The sequence below is a fragment of the Orcinus orca genome, chromosome 5, assembly GCF_937001465.1.
Source record: "Orcinus orca chromosome 5, mOrcOrc1.1, whole genome shotgun sequence".
NCBI lineage: Eukaryota > Metazoa > Chordata > Mammalia > Artiodactyla > Delphinidae > Orcinus > Orcinus orca.
Genome location: NC_064563.1, coordinates 89312743 through 89324901, shown reverse-complemented (window position 1 = coordinate 89324901; position 12159 = coordinate 89312743).

Sequence of the window (12159 nt, the reverse complement as noted above, 5' to 3'; positions counted from 1 at the left end):
AAAGGTAGAGTGATGGGCAGGACGGAAAGCCAGTAGGTGAATGGGAAAGAGGTGGGCCTGGTTCGTTAAAGGGGACGCCTTGAGAACCTAGAAAAGGAGGTGTTTTAAGAAACTTCTTTGTATCATGGTCTCTGTTCTGCTTCACACGTCTTCGGTAGGAGTTTGGAAGTGGAAAAACTGGAAAGGAGGAGGGCACGGAAGGCTTTCAGAAACGATTAGAGAGATCCTCTTAGCCTACAGGGCAGGAAGGCGGGATGATGCCTCTGTAACACAGGAGGTGGGGAAGAAAAAAGAGATTGCAGACGTCTCCGGCTGCCATTTCACTGGAAGATCGTTGCCGACCTGACGCTGCTCAGATTTGTTGGCTGTGGTCATCTGTCATTTTTCATTAGCCACAAAGGCGGATTCCTGCGAACTGGAGATGACAGTGTTCAGAAATGTCCTGGGGGCCTCCTAGCTGGGGGAAGCGAATATGTGACATTCGGGGATGGGATTTGGAACTTCAAGCTTGGGTTCTTATAGACCTAGATCTGGGAGGTACAGAGCCGCGGGTGATGGCATGGAGACCTGAGGGTCCGCTAATTCCAAGATGGGTTTGGGGCCCTGGAACCGTGGTCACAACTCCCTTTTCCTGGTTTTACTTCCTATTTCGTAACCCCTCCTCCCCTGAAACAGGTGTCCTCCACCTAGTGGTGATGAAAGATTTCCAAGCGCTTCCACCACCAGGTTCGGAAATGTCCCAGATCTTACATGTCCAGGGGCTAGACCAGGCAACTTCCAGAAGGTGCACACAGGGCATGGCATAGTGGGAATTACTTGAGCCTGTGTACAGAGGAAGCTGACCTTGTATTGGGAAAAGGTGTAAAGTTAAACAGTAACCACACCTTATGTTTGTACAGCAGTTTAAAAGCTATGATGAAACAGAAGGCCTTTAGTGTTACTTGTAAACTATGGCATGATAAACAGCCTGGAAATTTTCTTTAACTCTTGCATCTCAGCATATAAAGTTCTAGCCTCTGAATGCATTTAGCATACCCAAATCAAAGCTGCAGATAAGACCCTAGGATTCAGAGCCTAATAGTAATGCTAATATAGCGCCCGAAATTGTATAGTATTAGTTAGTATGTCCAGCTGTAGGAAATAATTTCCATTGTGATCAGAATATAAGGTATTCTTGTTAAAAATTATTCTGGTTAATAAACATCATATCTCGGGTATGTATGATTTTCCAAGGAAGTGCAATGCATCGAGCCTAAAGTAAAATAACACAAATAGTTTTGACAGTTCAGAAAACAGTTGTTAAGAGTTTCTTTGGACCACCATTGAAAACATACATGAATACCTTTCTGGCACAGTGTAGAAATGTTAAATTTCTATTTGATAAAAGGTGGGGGTGGTAAATTGGGAATTTGGGATTAACAGATACAAACTATATAAAAAAACAACGAGGACCTACTGTATACTACAGGGAACCATATTCAATATCTTGTAATAAGCTATAATGGAAAACATTGTAAATTAGCCATACTTCAATAAAAAATTAACAACAACAACAACAGAAAGGTCTGAATGTTCGCTTTTTAATTTAATCCTCATTCCCGACTGAAACCCAAGTCCCAATCATAGATCTCTTCGTTGACTTTGCCTATTCAACGTTGGTTTACGGCTCTAGATGAGAGGATGACATCAGAATATCGCACCAGTCCAATTCCCGGCTAGCTGACATGTGCTTATAGTACCTACACTGATAATAAAATATGGTGGCCAAGTGAAACTGGTCTCCCTGCCTCTAGGCCAAATCCATTTTTCACACCGCTGGAGTAAATATGATTTTCACCCACGTACTTAAGATCCTTCAGTGGCTCTAAAAGACTCTCTGCATGACTTACAAGCCCCTTGCTTGCCTCCCCAGTTTCATTTCCTGACACCTCTTTTTTCCTGTTTCTGGGGATGAAAGACTAGGGGACGGAGGGGCTCTCTGGGCTCTACTCTACCCAACACCTCCCTGCTCCCAGAAGAGGGGCCGCGCAGAGTGTGCCTCCTCGCAGGGGACCCCTGCGTGCGGAGCCAGGTGGGGCACGAGAATGGGGGTGCGCGCGCCCTTCTTCTACCCAACCTCCGGGCGCCCCGCGTCGCAGGATGCCAGGCCCGCGGGGGGCTCACGCTGGGCCCCTATCCCCAGATGCGTGGAGGGCTAGAGAGGCTCCAAGCTTGCGTGTTCTTTTTAGAAGCTTTCGGAAATGAATGGCAGCGGTACAAGCGAACGGTCAATTGTTTTCCAGGATGGTTGTAGTATTTCGCATTGTCAACAGCAATATATGCGGATTCCAGGTACTCCACATCGCCAACCTTTGATATGGTCAGTCCTTTTCATTGTAGCCCTATGGTGAGTGTGAAGTGGTCTCTCGTGATTTTAATTTGCACTTCACTAATTACTACTGGTGTTGAGCATATGTTCCATGTTTATTGGACAGATACACATCTTATTTGGTAAAGTGTTCAAATCTTTAGCCCATTTTAAAAGCAGGATGCTTGTCTAGTTATTGAGTTGTAAAAGCTCTTTGTACCCTCTGGATAAAAGTTCTTTCTCAGATATATGTTGTGCAAATATTTTCACCTAGTATCCTGGGGGGGGAGGGGGACAAAACCAAGATCGCTTTTTTAAGGAATCTTCAATAAACTGAACATATTTAAAATGTACAACATGGCAGGTTTTGAAGTTTGTAAGCACCTGTGAAACCATCTCCACAATAAAAAATGAACATATCTAGCCTGCCCTCAGTTTTCCTCATCCTCCTTATTCACTCCTTCCTCTTGCCCTCATCCTGTTCTCCAGGCAACCACTAATCTGCTTTCTGTCACTACATTCGTTTCATTTTCTAGAATTGTAAATAAATGGAATCTTTCTGTTTATATTTTTTTGTCTATCTTCTTTCATTCAGCATGGGGGGGAGGGAGAGGTTCATCCACTTTGTTGTATCAATAATTCATTAGCTTTTGTTACTAAGTAGTATTCCACCATATGGATATATCATATATATATTCACGTTGGTGGACAGTTAGATTGTTTGCAATTTTTGACTATTACAAATAAAGATGCTAGAACATTTGTGTATAAATTTTTGCATGGACATTTGCTTTCATTTTCCTTGGGTAACAATTTGGTAAATATCCAGTGGAATGGCTGAGTCAGGTGCTAAGTGTACATTTTTTAAACAACTGCCATATTGTTTCCCAAAGTTGTTATACTATTTTATATTTTCACTAGTAGACTCTGAGGATCTGAATTGTACCATAGCCTTATCAACATTTAATATGGTCAATCTTTTAAAATTTTAGTCATTCTAATAGGTGTATAGAGGTATTTCCTTGTGACCTTAATTTGCATTTCCATAATGACTAATGATACTGAGCATTTTTCATGTACTTATTAGCCATTTGTATATCTTTTATGAAGTTCTGTTTAAAGCTTTTGCCCATTTTTATTGGGTCATTTGTTATTTATGGGGTTTTAAGAGTTCTTTATGGATTCTGACTACATAGCCTTTATCAGATGTGTGATATACAATATATTCTCCCAGTTCTGGGTTGTCTTTTCATTCTCCTGTTTTTCAAATAGTTGTTCTTAATTTTAAGTCCAATTTATCAATTATGGCTTTTATGAATTATGCTTATGGGGTCATATCTAAGAAATCTTTGACTAACACAAAGTCACACAGATTTTTCTATTTTTCTTCTAGAAGTATTATAGTTTCATGTTTTATATTTAGATCCACGGTGCATTTTAAATTGCTGTATATCACAGAACTATGGATGAAAAATTCTTTTGTATTGGGAAGTCCAGTTTTTCAAGCACCAATTGTGGTTTTTTTGTTTTTCTTTCTGGCTGCACAGCACAGCATGTGGAACTTCCCCAACCAGATATTGAACACAACCCGTGCCCCCTGCAATGGAAACATGGAGTCCTAACCACTGGACCACCAGGGAAGTACTCAAGCACCAACTGTAACCACCATCCTTCTTCCACTGAGATGTCTTTGTACCTTGGGCAAAAATCAGTTGACCATATATGTGTGGTTGTTATTTCTGGACTCTATCTGTTCCATTGATCTATTTATTGATCTTGACACCAATACCACAGTTTTAATCACTGCATTTTTTTTTTTTTAATTCACTGCAGCTTTGTAAGTCTTGAAGTCAGGTAGTGTATGTAAGTCCTCCAATTTTCTTGTTCTTTAAAAAATTGTCTTAACTATTCTAGGTCTTTCACATTTCCATATAGACCTAAGCTTGTCAAGAAGAAAAAAAAAGCCTGCTAAAATTTTGAGTGGGACTTATAATTCAATTTGGGAAGAAATTACAACTTAATATTGAGTCTTTGGATTCATGAATGTGTTCTCTCCATTTATTTGGGTCTTTTAAATTTTTCTCTGAGGAGTGTTTTATAGCTTTATGTATACAGGTCTTGCATATATTTTGCTAAATATCTCTAAATATCATATGTTTATGCTATTGTAAATATTATTAAATTTCAAATTTTAATAGCTGGATATACGATTGATATTTGTACCTTGTGGACTTGTTACTCTCACTTATTAGTCCTAGTTTTTCTTTTAAGTTATCTTAGCATTTGCTACTACATCGTATCATCTGTAAATAAAGACAATTTCTTTCTTTCTATCCAATCTACATACAGGCTTATTATTTCTTTTTCTTGTCTTACTGGACTGGCTAGGGCTTCCAGGGCAATATTGTATAGAAGTGGTGAGAGCAGTCATCCTTGCCTTTTTCACAATCTCACATATAAAGCATCCAGTTTTTCACCATTAAGTATGATGGCAGCTTTACAGATACCCTTTCCAAGTTAATTTTCTTTTTATTCTTTTGTCATTGAAAGTTTTTATCGTGAATGAGTACTGAATTTTTCTGCATCTACTGAGATAATCATGAGGGATATTGGTCTACTGTTTTCTTGTAATGTCTTTGTCTGGTTTTGGTACTAGTAGAATGCTGTTCTCATAACATGAGTTAGGCAATATTCTTTTTTCTACTATTTCTTGAAGAATGTAGAATTGGTATTATTTCTTCCTTAAATATCTTTTAGAATTCACAAGAGAAGCCATTTGGTCCTGGAATTTTCTTTGCAGGAAGGATTTTGACTACAAATTCAATTTCTTTCATACATATAAGGCTATTCAAGTTACCTATTATTTTTTTCTAATATTTGGCTTTTTTCTTTTGGTATCAGCTTTATTGAGATATAATTCACATACTTACAATTCACCCATTATGGTTCAACAATATTCCATTATATGCATATGAAACATTTTGTTTATCCATTCATCAGTTAATGAACATTTGGGTTGCATCCACTCTTTGGCTATGATGAATAACACTGCTATGAACACTCATGTACAAGTTTTTGTGTGGACATGTTTTAATTTCTCTTGAAATTATATACTTACATACCTAAGACTGGAACTGCTGAGTCATATGTTCAACCTTCTGAAGAACTGCCAAACTCTTATTTCTTTTTGGGTGACCTGAGTGACTTGTGTCTTTCAAAAAAATTTGTCCATGTTATTTGTTGAATTTATTGAATAAAGTGGTTTGCAATATTCCTTTATTATCTTTTTATTGTAAGTTCTGTAGTGATGTCCTCTCTTTGCTGATGTTGGTAATTTGTGTCTTCTGTGTAGGGGGTTGGGGGGAGTGGTCAGTCTGGCTAGAGGAGAGGTGTATCAATTTTAGTTTTTCGAAGAAGTAGCTTTTAGTTTCATTTAATTTTCCTACTCTTACTGTTTCCAATTTGATGGCTTTCTGCTCTTTATTATTTCCTTCCTTCAGCCTACTTTAGGTTTAACTGGCTCTTTTTCTAGTTTCTTAAGGTAAAATCTTAGATCTTTGATTCAAGATCTCATATACAAGCAACAAAGATTTACCATATAGCACAAGTAACTAGATTCAATATCTTGTAATAAACTATAATAGAAAATAATCTGAAATAAATAACTGAATTACTGCTGTGCACCTGAAACACAATATTCTAAATCAACTATACTTCAAGGAAGAAAAACAGATCTCATATACACATTTAATGCTATAAATTATCTTTTAAGCATTTAATCCTACAGCTTTGACATATTTTGTTTCCTTCTATTCAATTTTTTTTTAACTTCTCTTGCAATTCCTTTTTAGACACATGAGTATTTAGAAGAATGTTGCTTAATTTCCAAATATTTGGGGGATTTTCCAGATTTACTGATTTCTTGTTTAGTTCTGGTGTGGTTAAAGGATGTGGTTTGCATAGTATCAATCCTCTTTAATACATTGTGACATACTTACCAAGAGTTCAAAATCTCTATAACAGAAGATTTGTCTATTTCTCTTGTCAGTTTTCTATTATTAGGTTCATATTCATTTAAGATTATATTCTCTTGGTGGATTTCTTTATCATAAATATCCCTCTTTTATCCCTGGAAATATATTTTGTTCCAAAATCTACTTTGGTATTAATTTAGCCACTCCAACTTCCCTTTCATTTGTGTTTACATGGTGTATCTTTTCTACCCCTCTTCTGGTTCACTTGTATTTAAAGTGGGTTTCTTATAGGTAGCATGTTGTTTTGTTTAATTCAGTATGAAAAATCTCTGCCTTTTAATTGGTGTGTTTGGACTATTTACATTCAATATAAGGATCAATATGGTTGTATTTGAAGTTTCCATCTTGCCATTTGTTTTCTATTTGTCTCATCTATTCTTTGTTGTGTACATTTTATACCTTGCCTTCTTCCACTTTAATCATATTGTTAGTTTTTAAAAGCTGGGTAATACTGAGATACCATATTTTATCATATTTATTGTGAGCATTATACAGCTCAGCCCCTTAACTAACTGTGACCTTGAGAAAGTTACCTTTTCTAAGCCTGTTTCTGAAACTGTAAAATGGAGCTAATGAAAGTTCCTACCACAAAAGACTGTTGTGTGAATTCAGTGAGAGCATCGATCAAAGTGCCTGCCACATGGTAATCTTTCAGTAAGTGTTATAGTAATGAATGAATTCAGTGCCAGACAGTGGGGTTAGGCCCTGAGGATGCACGTATTTTCAAATTCTCGTCATTTAGGCAAAAATAAGGACATACTTTTGTAAGCTGCCTTATTAGAGTTTCCTTTTCCATTAATTGTATTTCCTTTGTGAATTATGTCCTTTCACCATCAAAAGATCTCAATGTTTTTCTTAGGTATGAGCTCTTTAGACAGAAAAACTGTGTTAATGCAAAATTTTGCAGTCCCCTTCTAATACAATTATTTGTAACTGTTAAATCTGACCATATTTTTAAAACTATGATTTTTGTAACTTTCCTGGAGGATATGCCTATTAGAATTTTTTTAAACTTCACTCTTTCAGACATTTTTACAGGCATTTTATATTCTTCACATCCACGAATGTGGTATATCACTTTATCTCTTCCATTAATTCATTCAGTTTCAAAGGAACTTCATATTTTGTATAAACTATAGCTTTTACTAAGTTAGTCTCTCTCCTCTGTGATCACTGTGAATGGGTTAGTTTCCCATTATCTAGCTGGTGAGCGCTGACAGTATGCTCCTGATACTTGTGTCTAGCTTTTATTAAACTTAGTTGGTTCTGTATTGAAATGTTGAGATAACTTGGGCTTTTCAATTCCAAAGTTTTACAATGATCATTCATCTCTCTTTTTTCCCCCCACTCTTAGGTATAAAAACATTAACAATTATTCATTTTGTATTGAGAACCAAAGTAAAAATTGACTGAAATGTTTTCTCCAAAATTCTGTAAAATGTATTACACCTACCACTCCAACACAGTACCTCATGGCAATTGAAATAATGTAATGTTTGTTCCCTGTTAAGATCACCAGGGCAGGTCTATGCCTATCTTTTTCACTGTTGTATCGTCAGTGCCTGAACCATTGTGGGTACATTCTTTGACCTTATCTCTGTACTAAGTCCCACAAGTTACAAGAACATTTAAAAAAAAAAAATAACTTTAAGGACTGGCAGTAGTCCAGAAACCATGCTCTAAATTTGTCCCAGGTTACATATTACTAGCTGGATTTCAATTTGGAGTGAAGAGACACTAGACAATCTTATGTAGGGAAAGAGCGTTTTACAAGAGAAGGGGAAGCTTTTAGTATACGGTAGTTGCAGTTAAAATTGCAGGAGTGGGCTTCCCTGGTGGCTCAATGGTTAAGAATCCACCTGTCAATGCAGGGGACACAGGTTAGAGCCCTGGTCTGGGAAGATCCCACATACCACGGAGCAACTGAGCCCGCGCGCCACAACTATTGAGCCTGCACTCTAGAGCCTGCGAGCCACAACTACTGGGCCCACGCGCCAAGAGACCAGGCTCCGCAAAAAGAAAAGCCACTGCAATGAGAAGCCCACGCACTACAACGACGAGTAGCCCTCGCTCTCTGAAACTAGAGACAGCCCACACACAGCAACGAAGACCCAATGCAGACAAAAAAGAAAATTTTTAGAAAATTGCAAGAGTTATCAGTGTTTTAACTATAAGCAACTAAATAAGACGTCCGATGAAATCTGAACAGTATGAACAAAGGTCATATAGATTTACTTCTACGTAAAACAAATGAATTGAATCAAGTCCCTAATAGGTAGTCTTTCCTAGTGTCTGTCATCAGAAGAAATTTGTTAGAGAAGAGAAACCAATGATGAAGGAAGATCTACGGAGGTAGAAATTTTCTTTGGATTTTGAGGCAAAAGGTCAAATTTTGTGGAAGGTCATTCTTAATTTGGCTAATAGTATAATCTCCAGCTAAGGTGCCAGTTGAGCTAGTCTGCTGTTTCTAAATTGTAGCTTCCTCAAGGCAGTTTTAGAATGGGATAGGCTGAGAACTGGGGGACAAGCAGAAACTCTACAAAATGTAACTTAGATGGTTTCTGTTGTATAAATTCTGAATTTGTATCCCTTTTGCACTCCCTTTCATATTTTTAGTCTCAGTTCTTCTATGGGAATTAGGCTTTTTGTTTATACTCAAACCAATGTTAAAGAAAGCAAGTCAGCATAAAGAATATTCCTCTCCACCAAGCTCCTTCCAAAGTTAAGGTAAAGTCAAGGTCCTTGGAGGCTCTGGTTGTTATTTTAGTAAAGAAGCTGGCCTCTACTTAGACATGAATTCTCTGCAAATTAATTAGAATTTTACTTCCCTTTAAAGAGACTATGATTTTTATCTGCCTAGTTCATTGACATATCCCTAAAGCTTAGAATAGTAGGTGTTCAATAAATTCGCAAAAAGTTTTCAACATTTACACCAGCGAAAGGCAGATAACTTTCTCACATTGGAAGATGGTAAGGATAAAGAAAGTCATTAAACTACTTTTAGACTGCTATAAGAAAGCCTTCATCTTACCAGATTTTACTGCTCTATATATTAATTATTTCAAGTTGTGTATTCAAATTTCATCTGCATAAGCAGTTATACTTGTGGTGCCTGTTTTTAGTATACAGTTTTCACTTTAGTACAGAGATTACTAATGACAAATAGGATTTAAGATTGTTCAAATCTTTACAGGGAACTTTTGATATTGCCAGTTTGGTCAAGGAAACAAAGAAAAACATCATAATCAGTTATCTTCTTGAGGGTACAGCCATTTAACGTGATTTAATTTATACTACTTAGATTCCTTTATAAAAGGATGTCTTGAAGGTTTTTTAAAATATTTATTTGGTTGCACCAGGTGTTAGTAGCGGCAGGTGGGTGGGCTCCTTAGTTGCAGCATGCGAACTCTTAGTTGCAGCATGCGTATGGGATCTAGTTCCCTGACCAGGGAACAAACCTGGGTCCCCTGCATTGGGAGCACAGAGTCTTACCCACTGCACCACCAGGGAAGTCCCAAGGATGTCTTGAGTTCTTGAAGACAGTAAATAAATAAGAGTAAAAATCGGGACGAAATTCAGCTATGTGGCAGATTAGTTTCAGTATATCAGGAATAACTAATTCCAAGTTCACTCACTCCAAATACCCCTGCACAATAGACTATTCTCCCAAATGTTGGATTTAAGCTTCCATCACAAATTAATATTAAAACAGGCTATAGGGGGCTTCCCTGGTGGCGCAGTGGTTGAGAGTCCGCCTGCCGATGCAGGGGACACGGGTTCGTGCCCCGATCCAGGAAGATCCCACATGCCGCAGAGCGGCTGGGCCCGTGAGCCATGGCCGCTAAGCCTGCGTGTCGGGAGCCTGTGCTCCGCAACGGGAGAGGCCACAACAGTGAGAGGCCCGCGTACCGCAAAAAAAAAACAAACAAGAAAACAACAACAAAAAAAAACCAGGCTGTAAGTCTTTGAGATTTAAATTCCAGCCTGTTTAAGCAGTGATTGATTCATATTAGCTTTATGCTCCCAGTTATTCTTGGAGTAGGCTTTGATTCTAGATACTTTTTACTGAACTGTTTTAGAAAATTGAAAAGGTGAGAACTTCTGCCCCAGTAACAGATTACATATTCTCTTCACTTTACATTCCTCAATGTTCTATCAAGATAACTATACCTATCGATACATTTAAAAATCTGACTCAAGCCTTTTTTTCCATATGGCTATGCTACTTGGCTGTATCTTGAACTAGGACTAAACTCCTGTAGTACAGCACTGTAAAGAAGTCCAATTCAGGACCCTCTGTCATGGTTTATTCCCTGAAAAATTCTCAAAGGCTCATCACTCCTACTCATCCCCACAGTACTCAACTTCCCAGGAATGTTCAGATCACACAACTAGAAAAGCACCAACCTGGGAGACAGATTAGTGAGCCCACGCAGTTGAAAACCCAACCATAAGAGCAGAACTTTTAGGTCCACTCCCTATTTAACATTTTTTTTTCAAAATTAATTTATTTACTTACTTATTTGGCTGTGCCGAGTCTTAGTTGTGGCACACGGGATCTAGTTCCCTGACCAGGGATCAAACCTGGGCCCCCTGCACTAGGAGCAGAGTCTTAGCCACTGGACCACCAGGGAAGTCCCTTCTTTAACATTCTGAATAACGGTAAAGTGCAATGTTTTCTAACCCTCATTTAGGAAATCAAGCCCTTCAAAGAGTAAGATTAACAGAACCTTTCCAACTTCCCTGTGTTGGCTGTCAATAAAGCCCAACATTTCCTCCAAACATGACATGGTAGCCAGGTCCACTGATTCCCACCTCCTGGTATTAATATCCCCTCCCATACTACCAGGCTAGTACAATGGCTGGTCTGTGTGACCAATGCAATATGGCAGAAGTAATAGGTATGTCACTCTGAAGGTAGGTCATACAAGAGTATGGCTTCTGCTTACTCTCTTGGATCACTCGCTCTGGGGCAAGTCAGCTGCCAGCTGTCACTCAGGCAGCCCTGGAGAGACACCCACATAGTGAGGAACTGAACCCCTCCAACAACCAAGTGAGTCAGTCATCTCAGAAGTGGCTTCTCCAGCCCCGGCTGACAGTCCTGTAACCTGATGAGACCTTAAGCCAGAACCACGTAACTAAGCTGCCTTTGGATTCCTCACTCAGAAACCGGGTGATGATGCATGTTCATTGTTTTAAGCTGTTAAATTTGGGGATGATATGATTAAGACACATCGGGCAAAGATCACCCATTGTTTCTTGAATGGAATAAGCAAAATTCTAACACTTTTGACTAAGATACTGAGTTAATTTTGTTAAAGACAAAATTCTAAATTCATATTTGTTTGGTACTCAGAAAAAACTTAAAAAGCAATTCCCAACTCACTCAACTAAACTCCTTCCTCACTGTTAACAGAAAGAAAAAAATCTGAATATATGTTCTCTCTAGTCAATGCACACTGCTAATTAGCTCACAGCCTAAAGTGTCAGGTGCTTTTAACAATTGCGTTCAAAATATAGTAACAGTAAGACAGCTCTTCAGATCTTATTTTTTCTCTCATTGGGACTGAACTGCAGATACCAGGCAGTGTTTCTAGCAAGTTCCAAAAGGTCTGAATTAGGAGGCCTTGATTACACTTGGCCTATTTTAATTAGTTTTAAGTTAGGTCTTAAAGAAAAGTGAAAGTACATAAACCAGTATGGGCAACAGTAAACAATGACTACATATATAGTTGCTGATCTCAGAATTCAACACAATGCATTTACATTTCTTTGACA